Source organism: Salvelinus fontinalis, chromosome 31, assembly GCF_029448725.1.
Source record: "Salvelinus fontinalis isolate EN_2023a chromosome 31, ASM2944872v1, whole genome shotgun sequence".
Classification (NCBI taxonomy): domain Eukaryota; kingdom Metazoa; phylum Chordata; class Actinopteri; order Salmoniformes; family Salmonidae; genus Salvelinus; species Salvelinus fontinalis.
In genome coordinates this window covers 19,469,002-19,483,430 of record NC_074695.1, presented here as the reverse complement: position 1 = coordinate 19,483,430, position 14,429 = coordinate 19,469,002, and the positions used below count along the sequence as shown (strand labels likewise).

The 14,429-nt window shown below is 43.6% G+C and overlaps 1 protein-coding gene across 3 annotated transcripts in view; it reads left to right on the top strand.

The window, feature by feature from the left end:
- The first annotated feature begins 7,714 nt into the window (after positions 1-7,714).
- LOC129829761 (proto-oncogene tyrosine-protein kinase Src) overlaps positions 7,715-14,429 on the top strand; it is a 44,267-nt gene continuing 37,552 nt past the window's right edge. For 2 of the 3 annotated variants that reach the window (XM_055891660.1, XM_055891659.1), the window contains exon 1: positions 7,716-8,198. The gene's annotated coding sequence lies outside the window, so the exon portion shown is untranslated. Of the gene's footprint in view, positions 8,199-14,429 lie in introns of all 3 variants that reach the window. The other variant, XM_055891658.1, reaches the window with a different exon arrangement.

Sequence of the window (14,429 nt, the reverse complement as noted above, 5' to 3'; positions counted from 1 at the left end):
GTTCTCGTAGCAGTTTAGGAGAACTTACGCAGCAGGTTAGGAGAAATAAGGGTTTGGGTTAGCAAAAATGCTGTATCGAAGTGGCGTAAAAAGAGTGCCCCACCATGTTTTCCCATCTCACCTGTACTAACACTTCCTGGTCACCTGAGCAACTGTAATCATGTGACAAGTGACCATAGATTCAAGTTTCAAGTTTGATTAGTTGTATGTATGGAATACGCATGGTATACACTGAGTATACAAAACATTAAGAACACCTGCTCTTTCCATGACAAAGACTGACCAGGTGAATCCAGGTGAAAGCTATGATCCCTTATTGATGCCACTTGTTAAATCCACTTCAATCAGTGTAGATGATGGGGAAGAGACAGGTTAAAGAAGGATATTTTATCCTTAAGAGAATTGAGACATGGATTGTGTATGTGTGCCATTCAGAGAGTGAATGGGTAAGACAAAATATTTAAGTGCCTTTGAATGGGTTTGAGTCTAAAACTGCAATGCTGCTCGGTTTTTCACGCTCAACAGTTTCACATGTGTATCAAAAATGGTCCACCACCCAAAGGATATCCAGCCAACTTGACACAACTGTGGGAAGCATTGGAGTCAACATGGGCCAGCATCTCTGTGGAACTTATTCCATACCTGGGGGGGTGCAACACAATACAGGAAGGTGTTCCTAATGTTTGGTATACTCAGTGTACATCGTCTGATGAAATGCTTACTTGCAGGTTCCTTCTTGGTAATGCAACAACAATAAGAAAATGTACACTTGTATTGGGGAAGGGGATATGGTGGGCAGTGTATCAACTGAGCAGTATAATAAGAGTCTGGTAACAGCAGTTGTGATGTGTGTGTAGCATGAATGTACTGTATATGTGTGTCTAGTTGGGTGTGTACACGAGTGAGTGCATGAGTGCTAAGCTGCAGAGAATCAGAGCAGGTGGTCAGTCCAGTTCAAGTGTTCAGCAGTCTGATGGCTTGTAGATAGAAACTGTCTCTGAGCCTGTTGGTATCAGACCTCATGCTCCGATACCGTCTGTCGAACAGTAAGGGAGAAAACAACTCGTGGCTGGAGTGTGTGGGGTCCTTGATGGCGCCGAGTACCTTCCTCAGGCTCCATTTGAGTAGATGTCCTGGATGGGTTGTAGCACGGCCCCAGTGATGTATTTGACCGTGTTCACCACCTGCTGGAGGGCCTTGCGATTGTGGACAGAGCAATTCTCATACCAGTCCGTGATGCAACCGGTCAGGACCCTCTCGATGGTGTAGCGGTATTGTTTGGAGAGGACCAATCATCGATACACTTATTGATGAAGCCAGTGATTGATGTGGTGTACTCCTCAATGTCATCAGAAAAATACCAGAACATGTTCCAGTCTGTGCTAGCAAAACAGTCCTGTAGCTTACTTTAAGTGATATTCGACAACTCAGACTAGCGTCACATGAAGCAAGGACTATAGACAATCACAGACTACTTAAAGAAATTTGGCATGCCAAATTAAACAATTTAAAGGAAATGCTTCCAAATACTAATTGAGTGTATGTAAACTTCTGACCCACTGGGAATGTGATGAAAGAAATAAAATCTGAAATAAATCATTCTCTCTACTATTATTCGGACATTTCACATTCTTAAAATAATGTGGTGATCCTAACTGACCTAAAACAGGGAATTTTTACTATGATTAAATGCCAGGAATTGAGTTTAAAACTGAGTTTAAATATATTTGGCTAAGGTGTATGTAAACTTCCGACTTCAACTGTATTTCCTCAATCACCTCGACTAACCGGTGCCCCTCACATTGACTCTGTACCGGTACCCCCTAGATATATCCTCGCTATTGTTATTTTACTGCTGCCATTTAATTATTTGTTACCTCTTTTTTACCTAACACTTATTTTTCTTAAAACGTATTAAAGCATTGCTGCTCAAGGGCTTGTAAGTAAGCATTTCACCGTATACACCTGTTGTATTTTTAGCATGTGACAAATAAAAAATGTGATTTGATTTGAGTCTGTATTGTCTTTTTTGCGTCCCCTAATGGATTGCAGAGCTCGTACCTGCCATAACCCTGTGTGGGGGCTCCTTAGTTTAAAACACTCCTAAAACAGACAACTACACCACACATTAAATGAGACACACAAGCAGGCCAAAATGGCTCCTACATGGCCCAACGTGAACACTCAGGGAATAGAGAATTTTAGAACGCAAAGTACCTGCACTGACAAATCTTCAGCAGCACAGTGGCAAAAAAAACACTCCCTAGAAGGATGAGAACCTGACTCAGTCAGAGGCTGTGCCCATCTGACTGTAGCCTACCAGTAGATGACAACAGTGTGACACAGAAGCAATTTTTGCAAAGTAGACTGCAAATTGTCAATGGGTGTGTTCCTCTGCCCAGGCGTTGCTGATGCCTGCAAGATTTTACAACGCCTTAATAGGTATTTTACATATCAGCGAAACACATTATATGTTATAGCAAACTGTCAGTCGATGGCGCGCTTAATGACATGGCTGTAACGTTTGTGTCAAACTCACACTCCCAAATACTTAGATCCCCGAAACGCAGCCCACTTTCCAGCGCACTCTCCAGATCTCAATCACCGGAATTCTAATCACCTGTTCAAATACTTGCATGTCATCCTCACACACTATTTAGTTCAGTTCCTTGCACCCCATCACTGTGAGGTATGGTTTGTTTTGAGACACACTTTTTCGGAGCGCTGTGTTTTCCCGTCCTTCTCTCCTCCCATGTTTGATAGTTATTGCCTGCCTCACTTACAACGCCTTTTGCCTATTCCCTGCCTGTACTGTTGACATTTTTGGACCTACCGTGTATGACCTTTTTCCTGCCCCTGGACTCAGCTACCTGCCTCCTCCTATGGTCCTTTCCATTAAACACCTGCTGCGCTCTGCGCTTGAAACCAGCTTTCCGTCTCCCTCTGTTCATTACAGTGGTATGCAATGCCTGAGCAGGGGTACACGACCATAGACTATTCTCTCATTAACATTTTAAAAACATTTTTTTTTTGTAATTTAGCAGACGCGCTTATCCAGAGCAAATTATAGGAGCAATTAGGGTTAAGTGCTTTGCTCAAGGGCACATTATCAGATTTTTCACTTAGTTATTTCTGGGATTTGAACCAGATAGTTTTTGGTTACTTGCTCAATGCTCTTAACCACTAGGCTACCTGCCATCAAGCAATACTACATTGAGTGTAGTTCATACAAGTGGGATCAGTTTCAGAAGCTGAGTGAGCAGGTGATGGCTTGGGTGGATACGAGAGGGGATGTGGATAGTATAAATAACTGGGTGAGAACAGTGTTAGTGTGGGGAAGCTACTGAGGCTATACCTAAGAGTTCAGGGAGGAGGAGGACGAAAGCAGTCCCATGGTGGACGGATGAGTGTGGGGCAATGTATGAACAGGGCATTTAGAGTACTGTCAAAGATGCATAACTTCCAATATCTGATTTAGTATAAGCAGACCCAGGCCCTGGTGAGGAGAACTATTCGTCAGGCAAAGAGGTCATGTTGGCGTCGGTTCCGTGACACTATTGGAAGGGTGACACCTGTGGGAGAAGAGTAGGGGGATGATTAAGAGCATGAGTGGGGTCAGAAGGGAGTGGGATTATCCAGTGTTGAAGAATGTGGCAGTAAGAGATGAGGAGAAGGCAGAGATGAAGCTGAGGCCAAAGCTTTGGTCTAAGTGCATAACTCGGCAAATTTGTCAGAGGAGAGCAGAGGGAGAGATAGTTAATGAGAGAGGAGAATCCTGGAGTGCTGGATAAGAAGGAGGATGTAAATTATGTGTTGAATGCACCATTTACCATTGCAGAGGTGAAAAGGACAATGGGTAAGGCTGGGTTAACTTCACATGGGTAAGATGAAGTGTGCTATGTTATGTTGGCCCATCTTAGTGATGAGGCACTGGATAAGGTACTGGTGTTGCACACCAGAGTGTGGGAGGAAGGGAAACTACCGGGCAGCTGGAAGGAGGCAGTAGTGGTACCAATCCTGAAGCCAGGGAAGAACACATCAAGGCCAACAAGGCAAACAAGCTATCGGCCAATAGCTTTAATATCACATGTATGTAAGATCATGGAACGTATGATTACGGAGAGGCTAACTTACTTCCTGGAGAGCAGGGGTCTAGTGTCGCCACATTAGAGTGGGATCAGGAAGGGTAGTACACATCACAGACAAACAGAAATGGTCCACCCACACAGACAGTGTGGTGAAGGCACAACAGCGCTTCTTCAACCTCAGGAGGCTGAAGACATGTGGCTTGTCACCCAAAACCCTGACAAACTTTTACAAATGCACAATCGAGAGCATCCTGTCGGGCTGTATCACAGCTTGGTACGGCAACTGCACCGCCCTCAACCGCAAGGCTCTCCAGAGGGAACTACGGACCAAGTACTCTGCTTAGAGTACCGCTTCCAGACAAACTAAACACCTTCTTTGCCCGCTTTGAGGATAATACAGTGCCACTGTCGCAACTTGCTAACAAAGACAGCACCCCCCCCCCTTCACCGTGGCCAATGTGAGTAAAACATTTGAACTTGTTAACCCTCGCAAAGCTGCTGGCCCAGACGGCATCCCTAACCGCGTCCTCAGAGCATGCGCAGACCAGCAGGCTGGTGTGTTTACGGACATATTTAATCACTCCCTATCCCAGTCTGTTGTCCCCACATGCTTCAAGATGGCTACCATTGTTCCTGTACCCAAGAAGGTAAAGATAACTGAACTAAATGACTACTGCCCCGTAGCACTCACTTCTGTTATCATGAAGTGCTTTGAGAGGCTAGTCAAGGATCATATCACCACCACCTTACCGGCCACCCTAGACCCACTTCAGTTTGCTTACCGCCCCAACAGACCCTCTCCCATCTCTCCCATCTGGACAAAAATAATACCTATGTAAGAATGGTGTTCATTGACTACAGCTCAGCATTCAACACCATAGTACCATCCAAGCTCATCATCAAGCTGCAGGCCCTGGGTCTCAACCCCGCCCTATGCAACTGGGTCCTGGAATTTCTGACGGGCCGCCTCCAGGTGGCAAAGGTAGGAAACGACATCTCTACTTCGCTGACCGTCAACACTAGGGCCCCACAAGGGTGTGTGCTCAGCCCCGTCCTGTAATCCCTGTTCACCCACGACTGTGTGGCCATGCACGCCTCCAACTCAATCATTAAGTTTGCAGACGACACAACAGTAGTGGGCTTGATCATCAACAACGACGAGACAGCCTATAGGGAGGAGGTGAGGGCACTCGGAGTGTGGTGTCAGGAAAACAACCTCTCACTCAACGTTAACAAAACAAAGGAGATGATCATGGACTTCAGGAAACAGCAGAGGGAGCACCCCCCTTTCCACATCGACGGGACAGCAGTGGAGAAGGTGCAAAGTTTTAAGTTCCTGGGCGTACACATCACAGATGTCTTTTTTGATGTGCTGAAGGCGTATGATATGATGTGGAAGGAGGGGTTGTTAATCAAGCTTGATATTGTGGGGGTAGGAGGAAGAACGGACAAAGGATTTCCTGTTTGGAAGGTGAGGGTGGGGAGTCTCTATCAGGCATCTACCTGGTGGATAACGATACACCGCAGGGGAATGTGATTAGTCCTCTGTTGTTCTCAATCATGATCAGTGATTTTTACTCTCAGGTACGGACGGATATTGGGAGGTCGTTATTTGCAGATGATGGGGCCTTATGGAAGAGAGGAAGAAATGTGCCAGACATAGTCAGGAAGGTACAGGAAGCAATTGATGAAGTAGAGGGGTGGGCATTAATGTGGGGATTCAGGTTTTCTATAGAGAAAACTCAGACTGTGTTTACCAGGAGGACGGTGGGAGATGAGGTATGCATGAGGTTATATGGGAGAAATTTGGAGAGGGTTGGAGGCCTTCAGGTTCCTTGGGGTATACTTGACACTAGACTGACCTGGACAGAACACATTGAGAGAGTGGTCGGAAAATTGTAAGAAGGTGCTAAATGTGACGTGGTGTCTGATAGGGAAGGAGTGGGGGGCTGGGCGTTCCTCATTGAGGACCATGTATGCTGCATTGATTCGATCTGTAATAGACTAGATGTCACAAAGGCTAGATGTCATACAGGGGCAAGGACTCAGAATATGTAGTGTAGCATTTCGGACATCCCCAGTGTCTGCACTACAGGTGGAGATGGGGAATATGCCATTGCAGATTAGGAGACAGCAGCTGGCAATTAATGATTGGGTCAACCTACAGGGACATGGGGTGTCTCATCATGCGAAAGGGATTTTACAGGCATGCTGAGAACATGAGCGAATACATAACACAAGCTTTGGGTAGGTGGGTAATACCCAGACGAAGGAGATGGGACTGTATGGAATGGAGTTTACTCCAATGGTAGTTATTCCTGTATATGCACCATGGCTACTCATGCCTCCAGTAGTTGATCTAGAAGTGTTGAAGAGACTATAGAAAGATAGGGAGGGTGTTGATCTATCTCATTTGTTTAAGAGACATCTGAATACTGTCTATCAGGATTTTGTGGCCATTTTCACAGATGGTTCAAAAGATCCAAGGACAGGACATACTGGGTCAGCATTTATAGTGCAGGAATGTGGGATGGCAGTCCGGAAACGTTACAGATCATCTGGCTGTATATATACAAAGGAGCTGATGGCCATACTGTTGGCCTTGCAGTGGATGGAGGAAGTCAAGCCAGACAGAGTAGGTATTTGCTCTGATTCATGTGCAGTGTTGATGAGTCTCCAGTCCTTTATATCACGTAGCAGACAAGATCTGCTTCATGACGTGGTACAAACCCATGGCAGGATTAGACAGATGGGTATACAGATAAGATTTACTTGAATCCCAGCCCATGTGGGGGTGGAGGGGAACGAGGCAGTTGATGTACTGGCTAAACAAGCACTTAGTAGTGGGGCTGTTGTAGTTTCAATGAGCAAGGCAGAGGCAAAAAGCCTGATATGGACAGTGATGGTGCGGAGATGGCGGGAGCAGTGGAATAGAGATACTAAGGGAAGGCATTTATTTCAAGTACAGAGTTAAGTCGGGGAGGGGAAGACGGCAGGAAGGGACAGAAGAGAGGAGGCTATTTTTACCAAATTAAAGGTTGGACACAGCCGGTTGAATAACTCTTAAATGTGAGAGGAAAGCATCCAACAGGAAAGTGTGATTATTTGCCAGGAAACAGAGACCGTGGAGCATGTATTGCTACAGTGTGGGCAGTATCAGAGAGAAAGAGAGAGGCTGAGATATAGTATGAGGGAAAAGGGGATACTGGAAATCAAAGTATATTGAGAAGTATGGCATTAGATATAGTCTCAAATATTTGGTTATCTTTTTTCAAGAGCTACATGCCTGGCAGGTAGGATTTAGTTTCTCCCTGTCTCTGGCCCACACTCCAGTACAGTACAGTACAGTAGGTGGCAGTAATTCACCATAATGTTGGATGCCAACCACCAATAATCCCCACAGAAGAAGATGCACAACGTTTGGTAGGGAAAGAAAGTCCAGTTGTGGGAAGGAGGAGAGGTTGAAACTGGGCCGATATAATTTTCTCATCGCAATAAATATTTCTGTTCCCAAAACTAGAATCTGTTACGAACACAGTGCACTAAGTTTTATACACTTAGTGCTTTGCCGAAGACCAAAACGTCATAAAATGTCGTCATAATATATGCACTAACTGTTTCGAATGGGAAGCATGCGGACGTCTTACCCCATCCTCCCCTCCTTTTCACTGTCAATGTTTTGGTCCTGAATTCTCTTTGCTTGTGTGTGTGATAGGCCTACTACCCGCAGCAGTGAACGCAGTAGCCTAGATATTTTTCTACCACAAAATCTACTCATATCTATCCTTTGATTTCAAGGCAGTTGGCAAAGAGCTGGATACTCTCTTTCGTAATTAGGGATTCAAATGATTGCCGCAATCAGACTAGTTCCGACTGCTGCCCTGATTCTCAGGCATTCCCCGTCTTGGTCTAGCCCGCCCCTCCGGTTGAATGGGATCCCTCCGCATCATTTCGACCATCGATTCTCTGCTGTGAACGTCGTCTGAAATCGGTTATAATTTTTGGGTTTACTTCGATGACGGAGTCTGTGACATTTTGTCGTTACATTCGATGAACTATTGTCCATCTGGTAAATAAACAAGCAACGGCAATACACTGGTACTCGTCAGGGTAAGTGACTTGTTATTTTTGTATATGATGAAACCAATGATTGAACATAAACAATGTATCCTGGCCGTCAAGTTGCATTGAAATCAAATATGTTCTGAACTCAACATTGCCGCAATGCTTCTAATAAAGCTAATGTGAAATAGCTCGCTGGATCAGGGTGTTCGGAGGGTCTTTCTAATCCAATAATTAATGTCTTAATGAAAGTAGGCTAATTGTTGCCTAACATTTTACATAGTTATTAAGTACCTAGTTTTATGATTGGGACAAAGCTATGGAACTCCATTGACCATCACATTATTGGCTCTTCAAGTAGCTATATTTATGCCAAGATATGTCAATCAGCAATACACTAGTCTGTGTGTGTGTGTGTGTGTGTGTGTGTGTGTGTGTGTGTGTGTGTGTGTGTGTGTGTGTGTGTGTGTGTGTGTGTGAGAGAGAGAGAAAGAGAGAGATATGTAATAAAGTGTAGCTATATAGGCCATAGAGCTCTCACCAGCTCTCTGCCGGTGGCTATAGCCTACTTCTAAACTATGGGCTGTGTCATATGCTCAGGATTAGTGTTCTCCTACTCAAGATGAGTCAACAAGCCAAATATTGACTCTTGATGAAGCGTAACATGTCTCATTTCAGTTTTTGAACATATACGTTTTTTCCTTATTGAGAATGGCTATGACTAAGGACATCAAACAACTGGTTTCAGTGTTGACTATTGGGAGTGGTATACACTTGATGAAGTAATAGGATTGCCTTGCCCCATGGCAATTGTATTTATTCAACACAGAGTTGCCATAATTCTAAAACACACACATACACATTACACAGTATACATTCACTTTGTTTCCACCCCCACTGAGTGTTGTCTTGTACCTTTTGATCTATCTGAAGTCTAGATAATGTATGAACAAACAAAGGCAAAATCTCCACTGGAATTGTCTCTCCGGGAATTCACTCAGTTAATTTTAGAATCACAAAGAATTTAACATTTCCCAAGGAATTCTATTTTTGTTTAGAATGTGCCATTAAATTGGCCAGTACATTGTAAACTGTGGATGATTAGATGAATTGAAGGACACATCCTTAAATGAATATGGAATATGTCTCTGTTTCTGTAATGATGAGAATATGTCTCTGTTTCTGTAATGATGAGAATATGTCTCTGTTTCTGTAATGATGAGAATATGTCTCTGTTTCTGTAATGATGAGAATATGTCTCTGTTTCTGTAATGATGAGAATATGTTTCTGTAATGATGAGAATATGTCTCTGTTTCTGTAATGATGAGAATATGTCTCTGATTCTGTAATGATGAGAATATGTCTCTGTTTCTGTCGTGATGAGAATATGTCTCTGTTTCTGTAATGATGAGAATATGTCTCTGTTTCTGCATTATTGAGGAATTCTGTTGTTTGGCAAGAGCATTCTGAAGCTATTAGTCTCTGTATAGGCTAGCCTATATCCCTTCCCAAAATCTGCTCCTCTGTCTCCAAAAATCTGACACGCAAACCAAACGTATGCTCCAAGGAGATTTAGTTCTAATGCCCAAAATCATACATGATGACGAGAAAAGCACTGCAGTGTTTTAGTCACACAATTTCATTAAATGTGTTTATTTTGTACTAAAACAATGGGAGAATTCCATATGATTTTGCTGCTTTCTTGGCAGGCATGCTCTCTCTCTCTGCAGGTCTTTTCAGATTGCCTGTCAGTCATAAGTGTTTCATCAACATGCCTAACTGAATCTTCCCTGGTTGATGTAGGCGCCATTGATAAAGGAAATGCCCCTTGGAATCCTTCGAAAGAATGTCCCTCAGTGAAACCTCTGGAACTTTGTTGGCTCCAATGAGATCACTGCAAAGTGGCAGAATGTCCTGTTAGTTGGTGGATTGACCCCTTTGTTCCCCCTATATACTGAAGCATTCTTTTTGACAGAGTAGTACACTACACTGGGCCTGGCGGGAGTCAATGACTAGCTTGTTTCCAAAGCCAGGCGTCCAAGCCTTGAGAATGATCTGCCTATGCAACAATTGTGACTGGCTCTGTTAAAATGTCCTTGTGCACTTAATGGAAAGGGCATTTCGAGGGGCCTTGTAGAGCCATTTGAGGAGTGACAATTACTATGAATAAAGTTTTGACCGTATATTGTTACCTTTATTTGAGAGTGAACCTTATTTAGCTGTAGGAGGCAAACAAGGCAAATAAAATGTAAACAGAACAGGCTAGTTTGCCTGCAAACGTCATTTCAACCTAGTTGAAGGTTTCCTTCAGGTCAGACGAGGATTAATTAGCGTAAAGTTCTAACAACTTAATTGACTATAATGTTATGAGTAGAGGGGCTGGTTCTTGGGCCTGAGGAATAGGATTGTAGTGATGCACAAATGGCGGGATGGTGAAAAGAAAAACCCAGACACAAGCGTAGACATGTGCTGTGTTGGTCCAAGTAGAACAGCACAACGTTCCCTGATGGCTTATTGAGGAGTTCTTAACAAACAAAACACTTATCTGATGCCAACAATGCCTAGAACATTCTCACTTCAATTTGGCCTTTGGATTTATAATTCAGTTACAGCACTCACTGCAGTTGTATTGGTACTTTGGGCTGCTGGCGCGAGGACTGCGACAGCCTCCCACTGAACTCATTGAATTTTTCATGTGACAGACGTACACACCAAACTTATGTTGCTCTGTCTGGCCCAGTTTTAGTACTAATTAGTGCCCAGTGATTTTCAAGGGCAGCCATTTTAATGGTGGGGGGGAGGGGGAAATGCCACCTGTTCTCTTTCTCTGTTGAACTGGGCTTTGTTTGGGGTAGTTAATCATAAATGGTGGAAGAGGACAACTTATGTTTCAAGAGAGCCCTGGCCACGTGAGTCCTAACCCATCTTCAGGGCGTGGACGTGTGCATGTAAAAGGGAACCAGACTTATGACCTGAAGTGTACAGTATTACCAAGTTTCACTTCCAGGTCATAGTCAGCTGAGCAGTGAACAGCCTGCAGGACGTCACATGAGTTACGTCAGAAGATTTACTTAAGGGTAACTCCATATGTAAAAGTCAAACCAATGTTAAATCGATATTGTTTAAGTGTTCAGCTTAGAAACCACTGTATATTATAATAAGCAGTCACTCACCCAGCCCTCTCTGCATGCAGCTATCTGATAGTAGTCACTCACCCAGCACTCTTTGCAAGATACAGTTGAAGTCGGAAGTTTACATACACTTATGTTGGAGTCATTAAAACTCATTTTTCAACCACTCCACAAATTAATTTTTTGGCAAGTCGGTTAGGACATCTACTTTGTGCATGTGTAATTTTTCCAACAATTGTTTACAGACCGATTGTTTCACTTATAATTCACTGTATCACAATTCCAGTGGGTCAGAGGTTTACATACACTTAGTTGACTGTGCCTTTAAACAGATTGGAAAATTCCAGAAAATTATGTCATGGCTTTAGAAGCTTCTTATAGGCTAATTGACATCATTTGAGTCAAATGGAGGTGTACCTGTGGATGTATTTCAAGGCCTACCTTCAAACTCAGTGCCTCTTTGCTTGACATCATGGGAAAATCAAAAGAAATCAGCCAAGACCTCAGAAAAAAATGGTAGACCTCCACAAGTCTGGTTCATCCTTGGGAGCAATTTCCAAATGCCTGAAGGTACCACGTTCATCTGTACAAACAATAGTACGCAAGCATAAACACCATGGGACCACGCAGCTGTCATATCGCTCAGGAAGGAGATGCGTTCTGTCTCCTAGAGATGAACGTACTTTGGTGCGAAAAGTGCAAATCAATCCCAGAACACCAGCAAAGGACCTTGTGAAGATGCTGGAGGAAACAGGTACAAAAGTATCTATATCCACAGTAAAACGAGTCCTATATCGACATAATCTGAAAGGCCGCTCATCAAGGAAGAAGCCACTGCTCCAAAAAAGCCATAAAAAAGCCAGACTACGGGTTGCAACTGCACATGGGGACAACGATTGTACTTTTTGGAGAAATGTCCTCTGGTCTGATGAAACAAAAATAGAACTGTTTTGCCATAATGAACATTGTTATGTTTGGAAGAAAAAGGGGGGAGGCTTGCAAGCCAAAGAACACCATCCCAACCGTGAAGCATGGGGGTGGCAGCATCATGTTGTGGGTGTGCTTTGCTGCAGGAGGGACTGGTGCACTTCACAAAATAGATGGCATCATGAGGCAGGGAAATGATGTGGATATATTGAAGCAACATCTCAAGACATCAGTCAGGAAGTTAAAGCTTGGTCGCAAATGGGTCTTCCAAATGGACAATGACCCCACGCATACTTCCAAAGTTGTGGCACAATGGCTTAAGGACAACAAAGTCAAGGTATTGGACTGGCCATCACAAAGCCCTGACCTCAATCCTATAGAACATTTGTGGGCAGAACTGAAAAAGCTTGTGTGAGCAAGGAGGCCTACAAACCTGACTCAGTTACACCAGCTCTGTCAGGAGGAATGGGCCAAAATTTACCCAACTTATTTTGGGAAGCTTGTGGAAGGCTACACAAAACGTTTGACCCAAGTTAAACAATTTAAAGGCAATGCTACCAAATACTAATTGACCCACTTGGAATGTGATGAAATAAATAAATGCTGAAATAAATAATTATCTCTACTATTATTCTGACATTTCACATTCTTAAAATAAAGTAGTGATCCTAACTAACCTAAAACAGGGAATGTTTACTAGGATTAATTGTCAGGAATTGTGAAAAACTGAGTTTAAATGTATTTGGCTAAGGTGCTTCTGACTTCAACTCTATCTGACGCCCTGTGGCTGGAGACATTTGAATGGAGTATCTGATTGTGGTTCATTGAGTGGAACAGAACAGAGGAGGGACTGTCCTCTCATTCCTCCCAGGGTTCCAGGCTACTGAAGCTAGTCACTTCCTGTTCTGGCCTAGCGTGCTCTGTGAACAGTGTGAACGGGTCCATACATCTAATCTCAATCCCTCCACTGTTGCTTGGGAGTAGAGACGGGAGGGTTATCAGTCGAAAGGTCTTGTTTGGATTTTCTTCTCACTCCCACCAGTTCTCTTCACAAGAAAAGGCTCCTTTTCATTCAGAGAGATGTCTCTCTGTGTCTATGCAGTCACAGCTGGGCCACTAAGTCAAGTTATATGACTGCATGACTGCTTGCTGATTGCTTCCTCAGGGCCAAGGCTGACTTGAAAAAGAGACTCCTATCTCAATGGGACTCGCCTGGTTAAATAAAGGATTCATGAACATTGATATTCATACTCAATCCTCTTTGAGATGCTGGACCAGCCTTGATCTTTGTTCCTCTCAGGGTCCCCTGCCTGAAAATCACTATATTGAAATGGGTTTTATGTAAATGTTGTATTGACAAAATGACCCCCTCAAGTTGGACTTGCTATCCTTTTCCCTGCAGATGTAATCTAATTGAAGGCACAACACTTTTTGTGTTTACTGATCTGAAGTACCATGTCATTATGAGTACAAGAGGATGTAGGTAGAAGACACCATCTCATATCCTCTCATTTTCAAGGGAATGGAAACACACAATTCTCCTTTCTGGATTGAGAGTGTGGCTTTAGTGTCTCTTGGAACAAAAGACAGACGAGGACTGCATGAATGTGATTCCCGTGAGGACTATGAGGTGAGAACAACCACTACAAGGCAGGTCAGGGAGAAAAAGGTCAATGGGAATTTTGTGTGTATGAGGTCTAGGAATTTAATCACTAATGCGTGAAGAGTAGCCTCTATTTTTTTATTTTACTTTTATTTAACTAGGCAAGTCAGTTAAGAACAAATTCTTATTTACAATAACGGCCTAGGAACAGTGGGTTAACTGCCCACTGTTCATGGGCAGAACAACAGATTTTTACCTTGTCGGCTCGAGGATTCAATCTAGCAACCTTTTGGTTACTGGCCCAACGCTCTAACCATTAGGCTACCTGCCGCCCCTATCTATCTTAAACTAAAAACCTTTTCCACTCCTCATAGTCCTCACATGGCTGTCAGGCAGGAGCAGTTTTCCTGAGCGGTGGCCGTAGTCCTCCCTAATGCTTATCTGTGTGAGTGTGAAAGCCGCTCCCTGGGTTCCTCTTCTTCCTCATCAATCTTATCGAGGGTGCAACTTAAGGTGGCTGAAGACATTCTGCATGCCGTCCTGGGTCCTCTCCAAATACTACCGCTACACCATCGAGAACGTCACAGCCTAGTACGGGAATTGCTCCATCCACAACC